Source organism: Colletes latitarsis, chromosome 8 (assembly GCF_051014445.1).
Source record: "Colletes latitarsis isolate SP2378_abdomen chromosome 8, iyColLati1, whole genome shotgun sequence".
Classification (NCBI taxonomy): Eukaryota; Metazoa; Arthropoda; class Insecta; order Hymenoptera; family Colletidae; genus Colletes; species Colletes latitarsis.
The window spans coordinates 4286554-4304562 of record NC_135141.1 but is presented as its reverse complement, the minus strand read 5'-3'; positions in this window follow the sequence as shown (position 1 = coordinate 4304562).

Below are 18009 nucleotides of genomic sequence, written 5' to 3'. Positions count from 1 at the left end.
GATTCGGTCAGTATTTTAGTCGGTAACCCCGGTTAGGTCTGGGTTAGGTCTGGGTTATGCCCGCATCTGGCTCATGATTTTGCCTTCTTCGCATACTTGTTGGCCAGATCCTGGGTTAGGTCTGGGTTTGAATCACGTAGTAATGTGGAACCACACAGTACCATTCAATTAAACCTGGTATCGATCAATATTTTAGTGGATAACACCGGTTAGGTCTGGGTTAGGTCTGGGTCATGCCCGCATCTGGCTCATGATTTTGCCTTCTTCGCATACTTTTTGGCCATATCCTGGGTTTTTTCGGGTTTGAATCACGTAGTATTGTGGTACCACACAGTAACAGTCAATAAAACCTGGTATCGATCAATATTTTAGAGGATAAGACCGGTTAGGTCTGGGTTAGGTCTGGGTTATGCCCGCATCTGGCTCATGATTTTGCCTTCTTCGCATACTTTTTGGCCAGATCCTGGGTTTTTTCGGGTTTGAATCACGTAGTAATGTGGTACCACACAGTAACAGTCAATACAACCTGGTATCGATCAATATTTTAGAGGATAAAACCGGTTAGGTCTGGGTTAGGTCTGGGTTATGCCCGCATCTGGCTCATGATTTTGCCTTCTTCGCATACTTGTTGGCCGGATCCTGGGTTTTTTCGGGTTTGAATCATGTAGTAATGTGGCACCTCACAGTGACTGTCTATTGAACCTGGATTCGGTCAGTATTTTAGTCGGTAACCCCGGTTAGGTCTGGGTTATGCCCGCATCTGGCTCATGATTTTGCCTTCTTCGCATACTCGTTTACCAGATCCTGGGTTTTTTCGGGTTTGCATGACGTAGTAATGTAGTACCACACAGTAACGGTCAATTAAACCTTGTATCGATCAATATTTCAGAGGATACATCCGGTTAGATCTGGGTTAGGTCTGGGTTATGCCCGCATCTGGCTCATGATTTTGCCTTGATCGCATACTTCTTGGCCGGATCCTGGGTTTTTTCTGGTTTGAATCACGTAGTAATTTGGCACCTCACAGTGACAGTCAATTAAACCTGGATTCGGTCAGTATTTTAAAGGATAAAACCGGTAATGGCTGGGTTAGGTCTGGGTCATGCCCGCATCTGGCTAATGATTTGGCTTCTTCGCATACCTGTTGGCCAGATCCTGGGTTTTCTCGGGTTTGAATCACGTAGTAATGTGGTACCACACAGTAGCTGTCAACTAAGCCTGGATTCGGTCAGTATTTTAGTCGGTAACACCGGTTAGGTCTGTGTTATGTCTGGGTTATGCCCGCATCTGGCTCATGATTTTGCCTTCTTCGCATACTTGTTGGCCAGATCCTGGGTTTTTTCGGGTTTGAATCACGTAGTAATGTTGTACCACATTGAAACAGTCAATTAAACCTGGCTTCGACCAATATTCTACAGGATGACACCGGTTAGGTGTGGGTTAGGTGTGAGTTATGCCCGCATCTGGCTCATGTTTGAATCAGGTAGTAACGTGGTACCACACAGTAACAGTGAATTAAACCCGAATTCGGTCAGTATTTTAGTCGGTAACACCGGATAGGTCTGTGTTAGGTCTGGGTTATGCCCGCATCTGGCTCATGATTTTGCCTTTTCCGGATTCGTGTTGGCCAGATCCTGAGTTTTTTCGGGTTTGAATCACGTAGTAATGTGGTACCACACAGTAACAATCAATTGAACCTGGTATCGATCAATATTTTAGAGGATAAAACCGGCTAGGTCAGGGTTAGGTCTGGGTTATGCCCGCATCTGGCTCATGACATTGCCTTCTTCGCATACCTGTGGGCCAGATCCTGGGTTAGGTCTGGGTTTGAATCACGTAGTAATGTGGAGCCACACAGTACCATTCAATTAAACCTGGTATCGATCAATATTTCAGAGGATAAAACCGGTTAGGTCTGGGTTAGGTCTGGGTTATGCCCGCATCTGGCTCATGATTTTGCCTTCTTCGCATACTTGTTGGCCAGATCCTGGGTTTTTTCAGATTTGAGTCACATAGTAATGTGGCACCTCACAGTGACAGTCAATTAAACCTGGATTCGGTCAGTATTTTAAAGGATAAAACCGGTAATGGCTGGGTTAGGTCTGGGTCATGCCCGCATCTGGCTCATGATTTTGCCTTCTTCGCATACTTGTTGGCCAGATCCAGGGCTTTTTTCGTGTTTGAATCAGGTAGTAACGTGGTACCACACAGTAACAGTGAATTAAACCCGAATTCGGTCTGTATTTTAGTCGGTAACACCGGTTAGGTCCGGGTTAGGTCTGGGTTATGCCCGCATCTGGCTAACGATTTTGCCTTTTCCGCATTCTTGTTGCCCAGATCCTTGGTTTTTTAGGGTTTGAATCACGTAGTCATGTGGTACCACTCAGAAACAGTCACTTAAACTTGGTTTCGATCAATATTTTAGTCGGTAACACCGGTTAGGTCTGGGTTAGGTCTGGGTTATGCCCGCTTCTGGCTCATGATTTTGCCTTTTCCGCATTCTTGTTGCCCAGATCCTTGGTTTTTTAAGGTTTGAATCACGTAGTAATGTGGTACCACTCAGAAACAGTCACTTAAACTTGGTTTCGATCAATATTTTAGTGGATAACACCGATTAGGTCTGGGTTAGGTCTGGGTTATGCCCGCATCTGGCTCATGGTTTTGCATTTTCGCATACTTGTTGGCCAGATCCTGGGTTAGGTCTGGGTTTGAATCACGTAGTATTGTGGAACCACACAGTACCATTCAATTAATCCTGGTATCGATCAATATTTTAGTGGATAACACCGGTTAGGTCTGGGTTAGGTCTGGGTTATGCCCGCATCTGGATCATGATTTTGCCTTCTTCGCGTACTTGTTTACCACATCCTGGGTTTTTTCGGGTCTGAATCACGTAGTAATGTGGTACCACACAGTAACAGTAAATTACACCCGAATTCGGTCAGTATTTTAGTCGGTAACACCGGATAGGTCTGTGTTAGGTCTGGGTTATGCCCGCATCTGGCTCATGATTTTGCCTTTCCCGGTTTCGTGTTGGCCAGATCCTGGGTTTTTTCGGGTTTGAATCACGTAGTAATGTGGTACCACACAGTAACAGTCGATTAAACCTGCTATCGATCAATATTTGAGAGGATAAAACCGGTTAGGTCAGGGTTAGGTCTGGGTAATGCCCGCATCTGGCTCATGACATTGCCTTCTTCGCATACCTGTTGGCCAGATCCTGGGTTAGGTCTGGGTTTGAATCACGTAGTAATGTGGAACCACACAGTACCATTCAATTAAACCTGGTATCGATCAATATTTCAGAGGATAAAACCGGTTAGGTCTGGGTTAGGTCTGGGTTATGCCACATCTGGCTCATGATTTTGCCTTCTTCGCATACTTGTTGGCCAGATCCTGGGTTTTTTCAGATTTGAGTCACATAGTAATGTGGCACCTCACAGTGACAGTCAATTAAACCTGGATTCGGTCAGTATTTTGAAGGATAAAACCGGTAATGGCTGGGTTAGGTCTGGGTCATGCCCGCATCTGGCTCATGATTTTGCCTTCTTCGCATTCTTGTTTACCAGATCCTGGGTTTTCTCGGGTTTAAGTCACGTAGTAATGTGGTACCACACTGAAACAGTCCATTAAACTTGGTTTCGGTCAATATTTTAAAGGATGACACCGGTTAGGTCTGGGTTATGCCCGCATCTGGCTCACGATTTTGCCTTCTTCGCATACCTGTTGGCCAGATCCTGGGTTTTCTCGGGTTTGAATCACGTAGTAATGTGGTACCACACAGTTGCTGTCAATTAAGCCTGGATTCGGTCACTATTTTAGTCGGTAACACCGGTTAGGTCTGTGTTATGTCTGGGTTATGCCCGCATCTGGCTCATGATTTTGCCTTCTTCGCATACTTGTTGGCCAGATCCTGGGTTTTTTCGGGTTTCAATCACGTAGTAATGTTGTACCACATTGAAACAGTCAATTAAACCTGGCTTCGACCAATATTCTACAGGATGACACCGGTTAGGTGTGGGTTAGGTGTGAGTTATGCCCGCATCTGGCTCATGTTTGAATCAGGTAGTAACGTGGTACCACACAGTAACAGTGAATTAAACCCGAATTCGGTCAGTATATTAGTCGGTAACACCGGATAGGTCTGTGTTAGGTCTGGGTTATGCCCGCATCTGGCTCATGATTTTGCCTTTTCCGGATTCGTGTTGGCCAGATCCTGAGTTTTTTCGGGTTTGAATCACGTAGTAATGTGGTACCACACAGTAACAATCAATTGAACCTGGTATCGATCAATATTTTAGAGGATAAAACCGGTTAGGTCAGGGTTAGGTCTGGGTTATGCCCGCATCTGGCTCATGACATTGCCTTCTTCGCATACCTGTTGGCCAGATCCTGGGTTAGGTCTGGGTTTGAATCACGTAGTAATGTGGAGCCACACAGTACCATTCAATTAAACCTGGTATCGATCAATATTTCAGAGGATAAAACCGGTTAGGTCTGGGTTAGGTCTGGGTTATGCCCGCATCTGGCTCATGATTTTGCCTTCTTCGCATACTTGTTGGCCAGATCCTGGGTTTTTTCAGATTTGAGTCACATAGTAATGTGGCACCTCACAGTGACAGTCAATTAAACCTGGATTCGGTCAGTATTTTAAAGGATAAAACCGGTAATGGCTGGGTTAGGTCTGGGTCATGCCCGCATCTGGCTCATGATTTTGCCTTCTTCGCATACTTGTTTACCAGATCCTGGGTTTTCTCGGGTTTAAGTCACGTAGTAATGTGGTACCACACTGAAACAGTCCATTAAACTTGGTTTCGGTCAATATTTTAAAGGATGACACCGGTTAGGTCTGGGTAATGCCCGTATATGGCTCATGATTTTGCCTTCTTCGCATACTTGTTGGCCAGATCCTGGGTTTTCTCGGGTTTGAATCACGTAGTAATGTGGTACCACACAGTAGCTGTCAATTAAGCCTGGATTCGGTCAGTATTTTAGTCGGTAACACCCGTTAGGTCTGTGTTATGTCTGGGTTATGCCCGCATCTGGCTCATGATTTTGCCTTCTTCGCATACTTGTTGGCCAGATCCTGGGTTTTTTCGGGTTTGAATCACGTAGTAATGTTGTACCACATTGAAACAGTCAATTAAACCTGGCTTCGATCAATATTTTAAAGGATGACACCGGTTAGGTGTGGCTTAGGTGTGAGTTATGCCCGCATCTGGCTCATGATTTTGCCTTCTTCGCATACTTGTTGTCCAGATTCTTAGTTTTTTCGGGTTTGAGTCACGTAGTAACGTGGTACCACATAGTAACAGTGAATTAAACCTGAATTCGGTCAGTATATTAGTCGGTAACACCGGTTAGGTCTGGGTTAGGTCTGGGTTATGCCCGCATCTGGTTCATGATTTTGCCTTCTTCGCATACTTGTTGGCCAGATCCAGGGCTTTTTTCGTGTTTGAATCAGGTAGTAACGTGGTACCACACAGTAACAGTGAATTAAACCCGAATTCGGTCTGTATTTTAGTCGGTAACACCGGTTAGGTCCGGGTTAGGTCTGGGTTATGCCCGCATCTGGCTAACGATTTTGCCTTTTCCGCATTCTTGTTGCCCAGATCCTTGGTTTTTTAGGGTTTGAATCACGTAGTCATGTGGTACCACTCAGAAACAGTCACTTAAACTTGGTTTCGATCAATATTTTAGTCGGTAACACCGGTTAGGTCTGGGTTAGGTCTGGGTTATGCCCGCATCTGGCTCATGGTTTTGCCTTTTCCGCATTCTTGTTGCCCAGATCCTTGGTTTTTTAGGGTTTGAATCACGTAGTAATGTGGTACCACTCAGAAACAGTCACTTAAACTTGGTTTCGATCAATATTTTAGTGGATAACACCGATTAGGTCTGGGTTAGGTCTGGGTTATGCCCGCATCTGGCTCATGGTTTTGCATTTTCGCATACTTGTTGGCCAGATCCTGGGTTAGGTCTGGGTTTGAATCACGTAGTATTGTGGAACCACACAGTACCATTCAATTAATCCTGGTATCGATCAATATTTTAGTGGATAACACCGGTTAGGTCTGGGTTAGGTCTGGGTTATGCCCGCATCTGGCTCATGATTTTGCCTTTCCCGGTTTCGTGTTGGCCAGATCCTGGGTTTTTTCAGATTTGAGTCACATAGTAATGTGGCACCTCACAGTGACAGTCAATTAAACCTGGATTCGGTCAGTATTTTAAAGGATAAAACCGGTAATGGCTGGGTTAGGTCTGGGTCATGCCCGCATCTGGCTCATGATTTTGCCTTCTTCGCATACTTGTTTACCAGATCCTGGGTTTTCTCGGGTTTAAGTCACGTAGTAATGTGGTACCACACTGAAACAGTCCATTAAACTTGGTTTCGGTCAATATTTTAAAGGATGACACCGGTTAGGTCTGGGTTATGCCCGTATATGGCTCATGATTTTGCCTTCTTCGCATACTTGTTGGCCAGATCCTGGGTTTTCTCGGGTTTGAATCACGTAGTAATGTGGTACCACACAGTAGCTGTCAATTAAGCCTGGATTCGGTCAGTATTTTAGTCGGTAACACCCGTTAGGTCTGTGTTATGTCTGGGTTATGCCCGCATCTGGCTCATGATTTTGCCTTCTTCGCATACTTGTTGGCCAGATCCTGGGTTAGGTCTGGGTTTGAATCACGTAGTAATGTTGTACCACATTGAAACAGTCAATTAAACCTGGCTTCGATCAATATTTTAAAGGATGACACCGTTTAGGTGTGGCTTAGGTGTGAGTTATGCCCGCATCTGGCTCATGATTTTGCCTTCTTCGCATACTTGTTGTCCAGATTCTTGGTTTTTTCGGGTTTGAGTCACGTAGTAACGTGGTACCACATAGTAACAGTGAATTAAACCCGAATTCGGTCTGTATTTTAGTCGGTAACACCGGTTAGGTCTGGGTTAGGTCTGGGTTATGCCCGCATCTGGTTCATGATTTTGCCTTCTTCGCATACTTGTTGGCCAGATCCAGGGCTTTTTTCGTGTTTGAATCAGGTAGTAACGTGGTACCACACAGTAACAGTGAATTAAACCCGAATTCGGTCTGTATTTTAGTCGGTAACACTGGTTAGGTCCGGGTTAGGTCTGGGTTATGCCCGCATCTGGCTAACGATTTTGCCTTTTCCGCATTCTTGTTGCCCAGATCCTTGGTTTTTTAGGGTTTGAATCACGTAGTCATGTGGTACCACTCAGAAACAGTCACTTAAACTTGGTTTCGATAAATATTTTAGTCGGTAACACCGGTTAGGTCTGGGTTAGGTCTGGGTTATGCCCGCATCTGGCTCATGATTTTGCCTTTTCCGCATTCTTGTTGCCCAGATCCTTGGTTTTTTAGGGTTTGAATCACGTAGTAATGTGGTACCACTCAGAAACAGTCAGTTAATCCTGGTATCGATCAATATTTTAGTGGATAACACCAGTTAGGTCTGGGTTAGGTCTGGGTTATGCCCGCATCTGGATCATGATTTTGCCTTCTTCGCGTACTTGTTTACCACATCCTGGGTTTTTTCGGGTCTGAATCACGTAGTAATGTGGTACCACACAGTAACAGTAAATTAAACCCGAATTCGGTCAGTATTTTAGTCGGTAACACCGGATAGGTCTGTGTTAGGTCTGGGTTATGCCCGCATCTGGCTCATGATTTTGCATTTTCCGGTTTCGTGTTGGCCAGATCCTGGGTTTTTTCGGGTTTGAATCACGTAGTAATGTGGTACCACACAGTAACAGTCGATTAAACCTGCTATCGATCAATATTTGAGAGGATAAAACCGGTTAGGTCAGGGTTAGGTCTGGGCAATGCCCGCATCTGGCTCATGACATTGCCTTCTTCGCATACCTGTTGGCCAGATCCTGGGTTAGGTCTGGGTTTGAATCACGTAGTAATGTGGAACCACACAGTACCATTCAATTAAACCTGGTATCGATCAATATTTTAGAGGATAAAACCGGTTAGGTCAGGGTTAGGTCTGGGTTATGCCCGCATCTGGCTCATGACATTGCCTTCTTCGCATACCTGTTGGCCAGATCCTGGGTTAGGTCTGGGTTTGAATCACGTAGTAATGTGGAACCACACAGTACCATTCAATTAAACCTGGTATCGATCAATATTTCAGAGGATAAAACCGGTTAGGTCTGGGTTAGGTCTGGGTTATGCCCGCATCTGGCTCATGATTTTGCCTTCTTCGCATACTTGTTGGCCAGATCCTGGGTTTTTTCAGATTTGAGTCACATAGTAATGTGGCACCTCACAGTGACAGTCAATTAAACCTGGATTCGGTCAGTATTTTAAAGGATAAAACCGGTAATGGCTGGGTTAGGTCTGGGTCATGCCCGCATCTGGCTCATGATTTTGCCTTCTTCGCATACTTGTTTACCAGATCCTGGGTTTTCTCGGGTTTAAGTCACGTAGTAATGTGGTACCACACTGAAACAGTCCATTAAACTTGGTTTCGGTCAATATTTTAAAGGATGACACCGGTTAGGTCTGGGTTATGCCCGTATATGGCTCATGATTTTGCCTTCTTCGCATACTTGTTGTCCAGATTCTTGGTTTTTTCGGGTTTGAGTCACGTAGTAACGTGGTACCACATAGTAACAGTGAATTAAACCTGAATTCGGTCAGTATATTAGTCGGTAACACCGGTTAGGTCTGGGTTAGGTCTGGGTTATGCCCGCATCTGGCTCATGACATTGCCTTCTTCGCATACTTGTTGGCCAGATCCAGGGCTTTTTTCGTGTTTGAATCAGGTAGTAACGTGGTACCACACAGTAAGAGTGAATTAAACCCGAATTCGGTCTGTATTTTAGTCGGTAACACTGGTTAGGTCCGGGTTAGGTCTGGGTTATGCCCGCATCTGGCTAACGATTTTGCCTTTTCCGCATTCTTGTTGCCCAGATCCTTGGTTTTTTAGGGTTTGAATCACGTAGTCATGTGGTACCACTCAGAAACAGTCACTTAAACTTGGTTTCGATCAATATTTTAGTCGGTAACACCGGTTAGGTCTGGGTTAGGTCTGGGTTATGCCCGCATCTGGCTCATGATTTTGCCTTTTCCGCATTCTTGTTGCCCAGATCCTTGGTTTTTTAGGGTTTGAATCACGTAGTAATGTGGTACCACTCAGAAACAGTCAGTTAATCCTGGTATCGATCAATATTTTAGTGGATAACACCGGTTAGGTCTGGGTTAGGTCTGGGTTATGCCCGCATCTGGATCATGATTTTGCCTTCTTCGCGTACTTGTTTACCACATCCTGGGTTTTTTCGGGTCTGAATCACGTAGTAATGTGGTACCACACAGTAACAGTAAATTAAACCCGAATTCGGTCAGTATTTTAGTCGGTAACACCGGATAGGTCTGTGTTAGGTCTGGGTTATGCCCGCATCTGGCTCATGATTTTGCATTTTCCGGTTTCGTGTTGGCCAGATCCTGGGTTTTTTCGGGTTTGAATCACGTAGTAATGTGGTACCACACAGTAACAGTCGATTAAACCTGCTATCGATCAATATTTGAGAGGATAAAACCGGTTAGGTCAGGGTTAGGTCTGGGCAATGCCCGCATCTGGCTCATGACATTGCCTTCTTCGCATACCTGTTGGCCAGATCCTGGGTTAGGTCTGGGTTTGAATCACGTAGTAATGTGGAACCACACAGTACCATTCAATTAAACCTGGTATCGATCAATATTTTAGAGGATAAAACCGGTTAGGTCAGGGTTAGGTCTGGGTTATGCCCGCATCTGGCTCATGACATTGCCTTCTTCGCATACCTGTTGGCCAGATCCTGGGTTAGGTCTGGGTTTGAATCACGTAGTAATGTGGAACCACACAGTACCATTCAATTAAACCTGGTATCGATCAATATTTCAGAGGATAAAACCGGTTAGGTCTGGGTTAGGTCTGGGTTATGCCCGCATCTGGCTCATGATTTTGCCTTCTTCGCATACTTGTTGGCCAGATCCTGGGTTTTTTCAGATTTGAGTCACATAGTAATGTGGCACCTCACAGTGACAGTCAATTAAACCTGGATTCGGTCAGTATTTTAAAGGATAAAACCGGTAATGGCTGGGTTAGGTCTGGGTCATGCCCGCATCTGGCTCATGACTTTGCCTTCTTCGCATACTTGTTTACCAGATCCTGGGTTTTCTCGGGTTTAAGTCACGTAGTAATGTGGTACCACACTGAAACAGTCCATTAAACTTGGTTTCGGTCAATATTTTAAAGGATGACACCGGTTAGGTCTGGGTTATGCCCGTATATGGCTCATGATTTTGCCTTCTTCGCATACTTGTTGTCCAGATTCTTGGTTTTTTCGGGTTTGAGTCACGTAGTAACGTGGTACCACATAGTAACAGTGAATTAAACCTGAATTCGGTCAGTATATTAGTCGGTAACACCGGTTAGGTCTGGGTTAGGTCTGGGTTATGCCCGCATCTGGCTCATGACATTGCCTTCTTCGCATACCTGTTGGCCAGATCCTGGGTTAGGTCTGGGTTTGAATCACGTAGTAATGTGGAACCACACAGTACCATTCAATTAAACCTGGTATCGCTCAATATTTCAGAGGATAAAACCGGTTAGGTCTGGGTTAGGTCTGGGTTATGCCCGCATCTGGCTCATGATTTTGCATTCTTCGCATACTTGTTGGCCAGATCCTGGGTTTTTTCAGATTTGAGTCACATAGTAATGTGGCACCTCACAGTGACAGTCAATTAAACCTGGATTCGGTCAGTAATTTAAAGGATAAAACCGGTAATGGCTGGGTTAGGTCTGGGTCATGCCCGCATCTGGCTCATGATTTTGCCTTCTTCGCATACTTGTTTACCAGATCCTGGGTTTTCTCGGGTTTAAGTCACGTAGTAATGTGGTACCACACTGAAACAGTCCATTAAACTTGGTTTCGGTCAATATTTTAAAGGATGACACCGGTTAGGTCTGGGTTATGCCCGTATATGGCTCATGATTTTGCCTTCTTCGCATACTTGTTGGCCAGATCCTGGGTTTTCTCGGGTTTGAATCACGTAGTAATGTGGTACCACACAGTAGCTGTCAATTAAGCCTGGATTCGGTCAGTATTTTAGTCGGTAACACCCGTTAGATCAGTGTTATGTCTGGGTTATGCCCGCATCTGGCTCATAATTTTGCCTTCTTCGCATACTTGTTGGCCAGATCCTGGGTTAGGTCTGGGTTTGAATCACGTAGTAATGTTGTACCACATTGAAACAGTCAATTAAACCTGGCTTCGATCAATATTTTAAAGGATGACACCGTTTAGGTGTGGCTTAGGTGTGAGTTATGCCCGCATCTGGCTCATGATTTTGCCTTCTTCGCATACTTGTTGTCCAGATTCTTGATTTTTTCGGGTTTGAGTCACGTAGTAACGTGGTACCACATAGTAACAGTGAATTAAACCTGAATTCGGTCAGTATATTAGTCGGTAACACCGGTTAGGTCTGGGTTAGGTCTGGGTTATGCCCGCATCTGGTTCATGATTTTGCCTTCTTCGCTTCTTGTTGGCCAGATCTAGGGCTTTTTTCGTGTTTGAATCAGGTAGTAACGTGGTACCACACAGTAACAGTGAATTAAACCCGAATTCGGTCTGTATTTTAGTCGGTAACACCGGTTAGGTCCGGGTTAGGTCTGGGTTATGCCCGCATCTGGCTAACGATTTTGCCTTTTCCGCATTCTTGTTGCCCAGATCCTTGGTTTTTTAGGGTTTGAATCACGTAGTCATGTGGTACCACTCAGAAACAGTCACTTAAACTTGGTTTCGATCAATATTTTAGTCGGTAACACCGGTTGGGTCTGGGTTAGGTCTGGGTTTTGCCCGCATCTGGCTCATGATTTTGCCTTTTCCGCATTCTTGTTGCCCAGATCCTTGGTTTTTTAGGGTTTGAATCACGTAGTAATGTGGTACCACTCAGTAACAGTCACTTAAACTTGGTTTCGATCAATATTTTAGTGGATAACACCGACTAGGTCTGGGTTAGGTCTGGGTTATGCCCGCATCTGGCTCATGGTTTTGCATTTTCGCATACTTGTTGGCCAGATCCTGGGTTAGGTCTGGGTTTGAATCACGTAGTAATGTGGAACCACACAGTACCATTCAATTAATCCTGGTATCGATCAATATTTTAGTGGATAACACCGGTTAGGTCTGGGTTAGGTCTGGGTTATGCCCGCATCTGGATCATGATTTTGCCTTCTTCGCGTACTTGTTTACCACATCCTGGGTTTTTTTGGGTCTGAATCACGTAGTAATGTGGTACCACACAGTAACAGTAAATTAAACCCGAATTCGGTCAGTATTTTAGTCGGTAACCCCGGTTAGGTCTGGGTTAGGTCTGGGTTATGCCCGCATCTGGCTCATGATTTTGCCTTCTTCGCATACTCGTTTACCAGATCCTGGGTTTTTTCGGGTTTGCATGACGTAGTAATGTGGTACCACACAGTAACGGTCAATTAAACCTTGTATCGATCAATATTTCAGAGGATACATCCGGTTAGATCTGGGTTAGGTCTGGGTTATGCCCGCATCTGGCTCATGATTTTGCCTTGATCGCATACTTCTTGGCCGGATCCTGGGTTTTTTCTGGTTTGAATCACGTAGTAATTTGGCACCCCACAGTGACAGTCAATTAAACCTGGATTCGGTCAGTATTTTAAAGGATAAAACCGGTAATGGCTGGGTTAGGTCTGGGTCATGCCCGCATCTGGCTCATGATTTGGCTTCTTCGCATACTCGTTGGCCAGATCCTTGGTGTTCTCGGGTTTGAATCAGATAGCAATGTGGCACCACACAGTAACAGTCAATTAAACATGATTTCGATCAATATTTTTGTGGATAAAACCGGTAAGGTCTGGGTTAGGTCTGGCTTATGCCCGCAACTGGCTCACGATTTTGCCTTCTTCGCATACCTGTTGGCCAGATCCTGGGTTTTCTCGGGTTTGAATCACGTAGTAATGTGGTACCACACAGTAGCTGTCAATTAAGCCTGGATTCGGTCAGTATTTTAGTCGGTAACACCGGTTAGGTCTGTGTTATGTCTGGGTTATGCCCGCATCTGGCACATGATTTTGCCTTCTTCGCATACTTGTTGGCCAGATCCTGGGTATTTTCGGGTTTGAATCACGTAGTAATGTTGTACCACATTGAAACAGTCAATTAAACCTGGCTTCGACCAATATTCTACAGGATGACACCGGTTAGGTGTGGGTTAGGTGTGAGTTATGCCCGCATCTGGCTCATGTTTGAATCAGGTAGTAACGTGGTACCACACAGTAACAGTGAATTAAACCCGAATTCGGTCAGTATTTTAGTCGGTAACACCGGATAGGTCTGTCTTAGGTCTGGGTTATGCCCGCATCTGGCTCATGATTTTGCCTTTTCCGGATACGTGTTGGCCAGATCCTGGGTTAGGTCTGGGTTTGAATCACGTAGTAATGTGGAACCACACAGTACCATTCAATTAAACCTGGTGTCGATCAATATTTCAGAGGATAAAACCGGTAATGGCTGGGTTAGGTCTGGGTCATGCCCGCATCTGGCTCATGATTTTGCCTTCTTCGCATACTTGTTTTCCAGATCCTGGTTTTTCTCGGGTTTAAGTCACGTAGTAATGTGGTACCACACTGAAACAGTCCATTAAACTTGGTTTCGGTCAATATTTTAAAGGATGACACCGGTTAGGTCTGGGTTATGCCCGTATATGGCTCATGATTTTGCCTTCTTCGCATACTTGTTGGCCAGATCCTGGGTTTTCTCGGGTTTGAATCACGTAGTAATGTGGTACCACACAGTAGCTGTCAATTAAGCCTGGATTCGGTCAGTATTTTAGTCGGTAACACCCGTTAGGTCTGTGTTATGTCTGGGTTAAGCCCGCATCTGGCTCATGATTTTGCCTTCTTCGCATACTTGTTGGCCAGATCCTGGGTTTTTTCGGGTTTGAATCACGTAGTAATGTTGTACCACATTGAAACAGTCAATTAAACCTGGCTTCGATCAATATTTTAAAGGATGACACCGGTTAGGTGTGGCTTAGGTGTGAGTTATGCCCGCATCTGGCTCATGATTTTGCCTTCTTCGCATACTTGTTGTCCAGATTCTTGGTTTTTTCGGGTTTGAGTCACGTAGTAACGTGAAACCACATAGTAACAGTGAATTAAACCTGAATTCGGTCAGTATATTAGTCGGTAACACCGGTTAGGTCTGGGTTAGGTCTGGGTTATGCCCGCATCTGGTTCATGATTTTGCCTTCTTCGCATACTTGTTGGCCAGATCCAGGGCTTTTTTCGTGTTTGAATCAGGTAGTAACGTGGTACCACACAGTAACAGTGAATTAAACCCGAATTCGGTCTGTATTTTAGTCGGTAACACCGGTTAGGTCCGGGTTAGGTCTGGGTTATGCCCGCATCTGGCTAACGATTTTGCCTTTTCCGCATTCTTGTTGCCCAGATCCTTGGTTTTTTAGGGTTTGAATCACGTAGTCATGTGGTACCACTCAGAAACAGTCACTTAAACTTGGTTTCGATCAATATTTTAGTCGGTAACACCGGTTAGGTCTGGGTTAGGTCTGGGTTATGCCCGCATCTGGCTCATGATTTTGCCTTTTCCGCATTCTTGTTGCCCAGATCCTTGGTTTTTTAGGGTTTGAATCACGTAGTAATGTGGTACCACTCAGAAACAGTCACTTAAACTTGGTTTCGATCAATATTTTAGTGGATAACACCGATTAGGTCTGGGTTAGGTCTGGGTTATGCCCGCATCTGGCTCATGGTTTTGCATTTTCGCATACTTGTTGGCCAGATCCTGGGTTAGGTCTGGGTTTGAATCACGTAGTAATGTGGAACCACACAGTACCATTCAATTAATGCTGGTATCGATCAATATTTTAGTGGATAACACCGGTTAGGTCTGGGTTAGGTCTGGGTTATGCCTGCATCTGGATCATGATTTTGCCTTCTTCGCGTACTTGTTTACCACATCCTGGGTTTTTTCGGGTCTGAATCACGTAGTAATGTGGTACCACACAGTAACAGTAAATTAAACCCGAATTCGGTCAGTATTTTAGTCGGTAACACCGGATAGGTCTGTGTTAGGTCTGGGTTATGCCCGCATCTGGCTCATGATTTTGCCTTTTCCGGTTTCGTGTTGGCCAGATCCTGGGTTTTTTCGGGTTTGAATCACGTAGTAATGTGGTACCACACAGTACCATTCAATTAAACCTGGTATCGATCAATATTTCAGAGGATAAAACCGGTTAGGTCTGGGTTAGGTCTGGGTTATGCCGGCATCTGGCTCATGATTTTGCCTTCTTCGCATACTTGTTGGCCAGATCCTGGGTTTTTTCAGATTTGAGTCACATAGTAATGTGGCACCTCACAGTGACAGTCAATTAAACCTGGATTCGGTCAGTATTTTAAAGGATAAAACCGGTTAGGTCAGGGTTAGGTCTGGGTAATGCCCGCATCTGGCTCATGACATTGCCTTCTTCGCATACCTGTTGGCCAGATCCTGGGTTAGGTCTGGGTTTGAATCACGTAGTAATGTGGAACCACACAGTACCATTCAATTAAACCTGGTATCGATCAATATTTTAGAGGATAAAACCGGTTAGGTCAGGGTTAGGTCTGGGTTATGCCCGCATCTGGCTCATGACATTGCCTTCTTCGGATACCTGTTGGCCAGATCCTGGGTTAGGTCTGGGTTTGAATCACGTAGTAATGTGGAACCACACAGTACCATTCATTTAAACCTGGTATCGATCAATATTTCAGAGGATAAAACCGGTTAGGTCTGGGTTAGGTCTGGGTTATGCCCGCATCTGGCTCATGATTTTGCCTTCTTCGCATACTTGTTGGCCAGATCCTGGGTTTTTTCAGATTTGAGTCACATAGTAATGTGGCACCTCACAGTGACAGTCAATTAAACCTGGATTCGGTCAGCATTTTAAAGGATAAAACCGGTAATGGCTGGGTTAGGTCTGGGTCATGCCCGCATCTGGCTCATGATTTTGCCTTCTTCGCATACTTGTTTACCAGATCCTGGGTTTTCTCGGGTTTAAGTCACGTAGTAATGTGGTACCACACTGAAACAGTCCATTAAACTTGGTTTCGGTCAATATTTTAAAGGATGACAACGGTTAGGTCTGGGTTATGCCCGTATATGGCTCATGATTTTGCCTTCTTCGCATACTTGTTGGCCAGATCCTGGGTTTTCTCGGGTTTGAATCACGTAGTAATGTGGTACCACACAGTAACAGTCAATAAATCCTGGTTTCGATCAAGATTTTAAAGGATGACACCGGTTAGGTCTGGGTTAGGTCTGGGTTATGCCCGCATCTGGCTCATGATTTTGCCTTCTTCGCATACTTGTTGGCCAGATCCTGGGTTTTTTCGGGTTTGAATCACGTGGTAATGTTGTACCACATTGAAACAGTCAAATAAACCTGGCTTCGATCAATATTTTAAAGGATGACACCGGTTAGGTGTGGCTTAGGTGTGAGTTATGCCCGCATCTGGCTCATGATTTTGCCTTCTTCGCATACTTGTTGTCCAGATTCTTGGTTTTTTCGGGTTTGAGTCACGTAGTAACGTGGTACCACATAGTAACAGTGAATGAAACCTGAATTCGGTCAGTATATTAGTCGGTAACACCGGTTAGGTCAGGGTTAGGTCTGGGTAATGCCCGCATCTGGCTCATGACATTGCCTTCTTCGCATACCTGTTGGCCAGATCCTGGGTTAGGTCTGGGTTTGAATCACGTAGTAATGTGGTACCACACAGTAACAGTCAATTAAACCTTGTATCGATCAATATTTCAGAGGATAAATCCGGTTAGGTATGGTTTAGGTCTGGGCTACGCCCACATCTGGCTCATGATTTTGCCTTCATCGCATACTTGTTGGCCAGATCCTGGGTAAGGTCTGGGTTTGAATCACGTAGTAATGTGGAACCACACAGTATAATTCAATTAAACCTGGTATCGATAAATATTTTAGAGGATAAAACCCGGCTATGTCTGGGTTAGGTCTGGGTTATGCCCGCATCTGGCTCATGGTTTTGCCTTCTTCGCATACTTGTTTGCCATATCCTGGGTTTTTTTCGGGTTTGAATCACGTAGTAATGTGGTACCACACAGTAACAGTCAATTAAACCTGGACACGGTCAGTATTTTAGTCGGTAACACCGGTTAGGTCTTGGTTAGGTCTGGGTTATGCCCGCATCTGGCTCATGATTTTGACTTCTTCGCATACTTGTCGGCCAGATCCTGGGTTTTCTCGGTTTGAATCACGTAGTAATGTGATACCACACTGAACAGTCAATTAAACCTGGTTTCGATCCACATTTTAGAGGATAAAACCGGTTAGGTCTGGTTTATGCCCGCATCTGGCTCATGATTTTGCCTTCTTCGCATACTTGTTGCCCAGATCCTGGGTTTTTTCAGATTTGAGTCACGTAGTAATGTGGTACCACACAGTAACAGTCAATAAATCCTGGTTTCGATCAAGATTTTAAAGGATGACACCGGTTAGGTCTGGGTTAGGTCTGGGTTATGCCCGCATCTGGCTCATGATTTTGCCTTCTTCGCATACTTGTTGGCCAGATCCTGGGTTTTGTCGGATTTGAATCACGTAGTAATGTGGTACCAGACAGTAACAGTCAATAAAACCTGTTTTCGATCAATATTTTAAAGGATAAAACCGGTAATGCCTGGGTTAGGTCTGGGTCATGCCCGCATCTGGCTCATGATTTTGCCTTCTTCGCATACTTGTTGGCCAGATCCTGGGTTTTTTCAGATTTGAGTCACGTAGTAATGTGGTACCACACAGTAGCAGTCAATAAATCATGGTTTCGATCAATATTTTAAAGGATGACACCGGATAGGTCTGGGTTAGGTCTGGGTTATGCCCGCATCTGGCTCATGATTTTGCCTTTTCCGCATTTGTGTTGGCCAGATCCTGGGTTTTT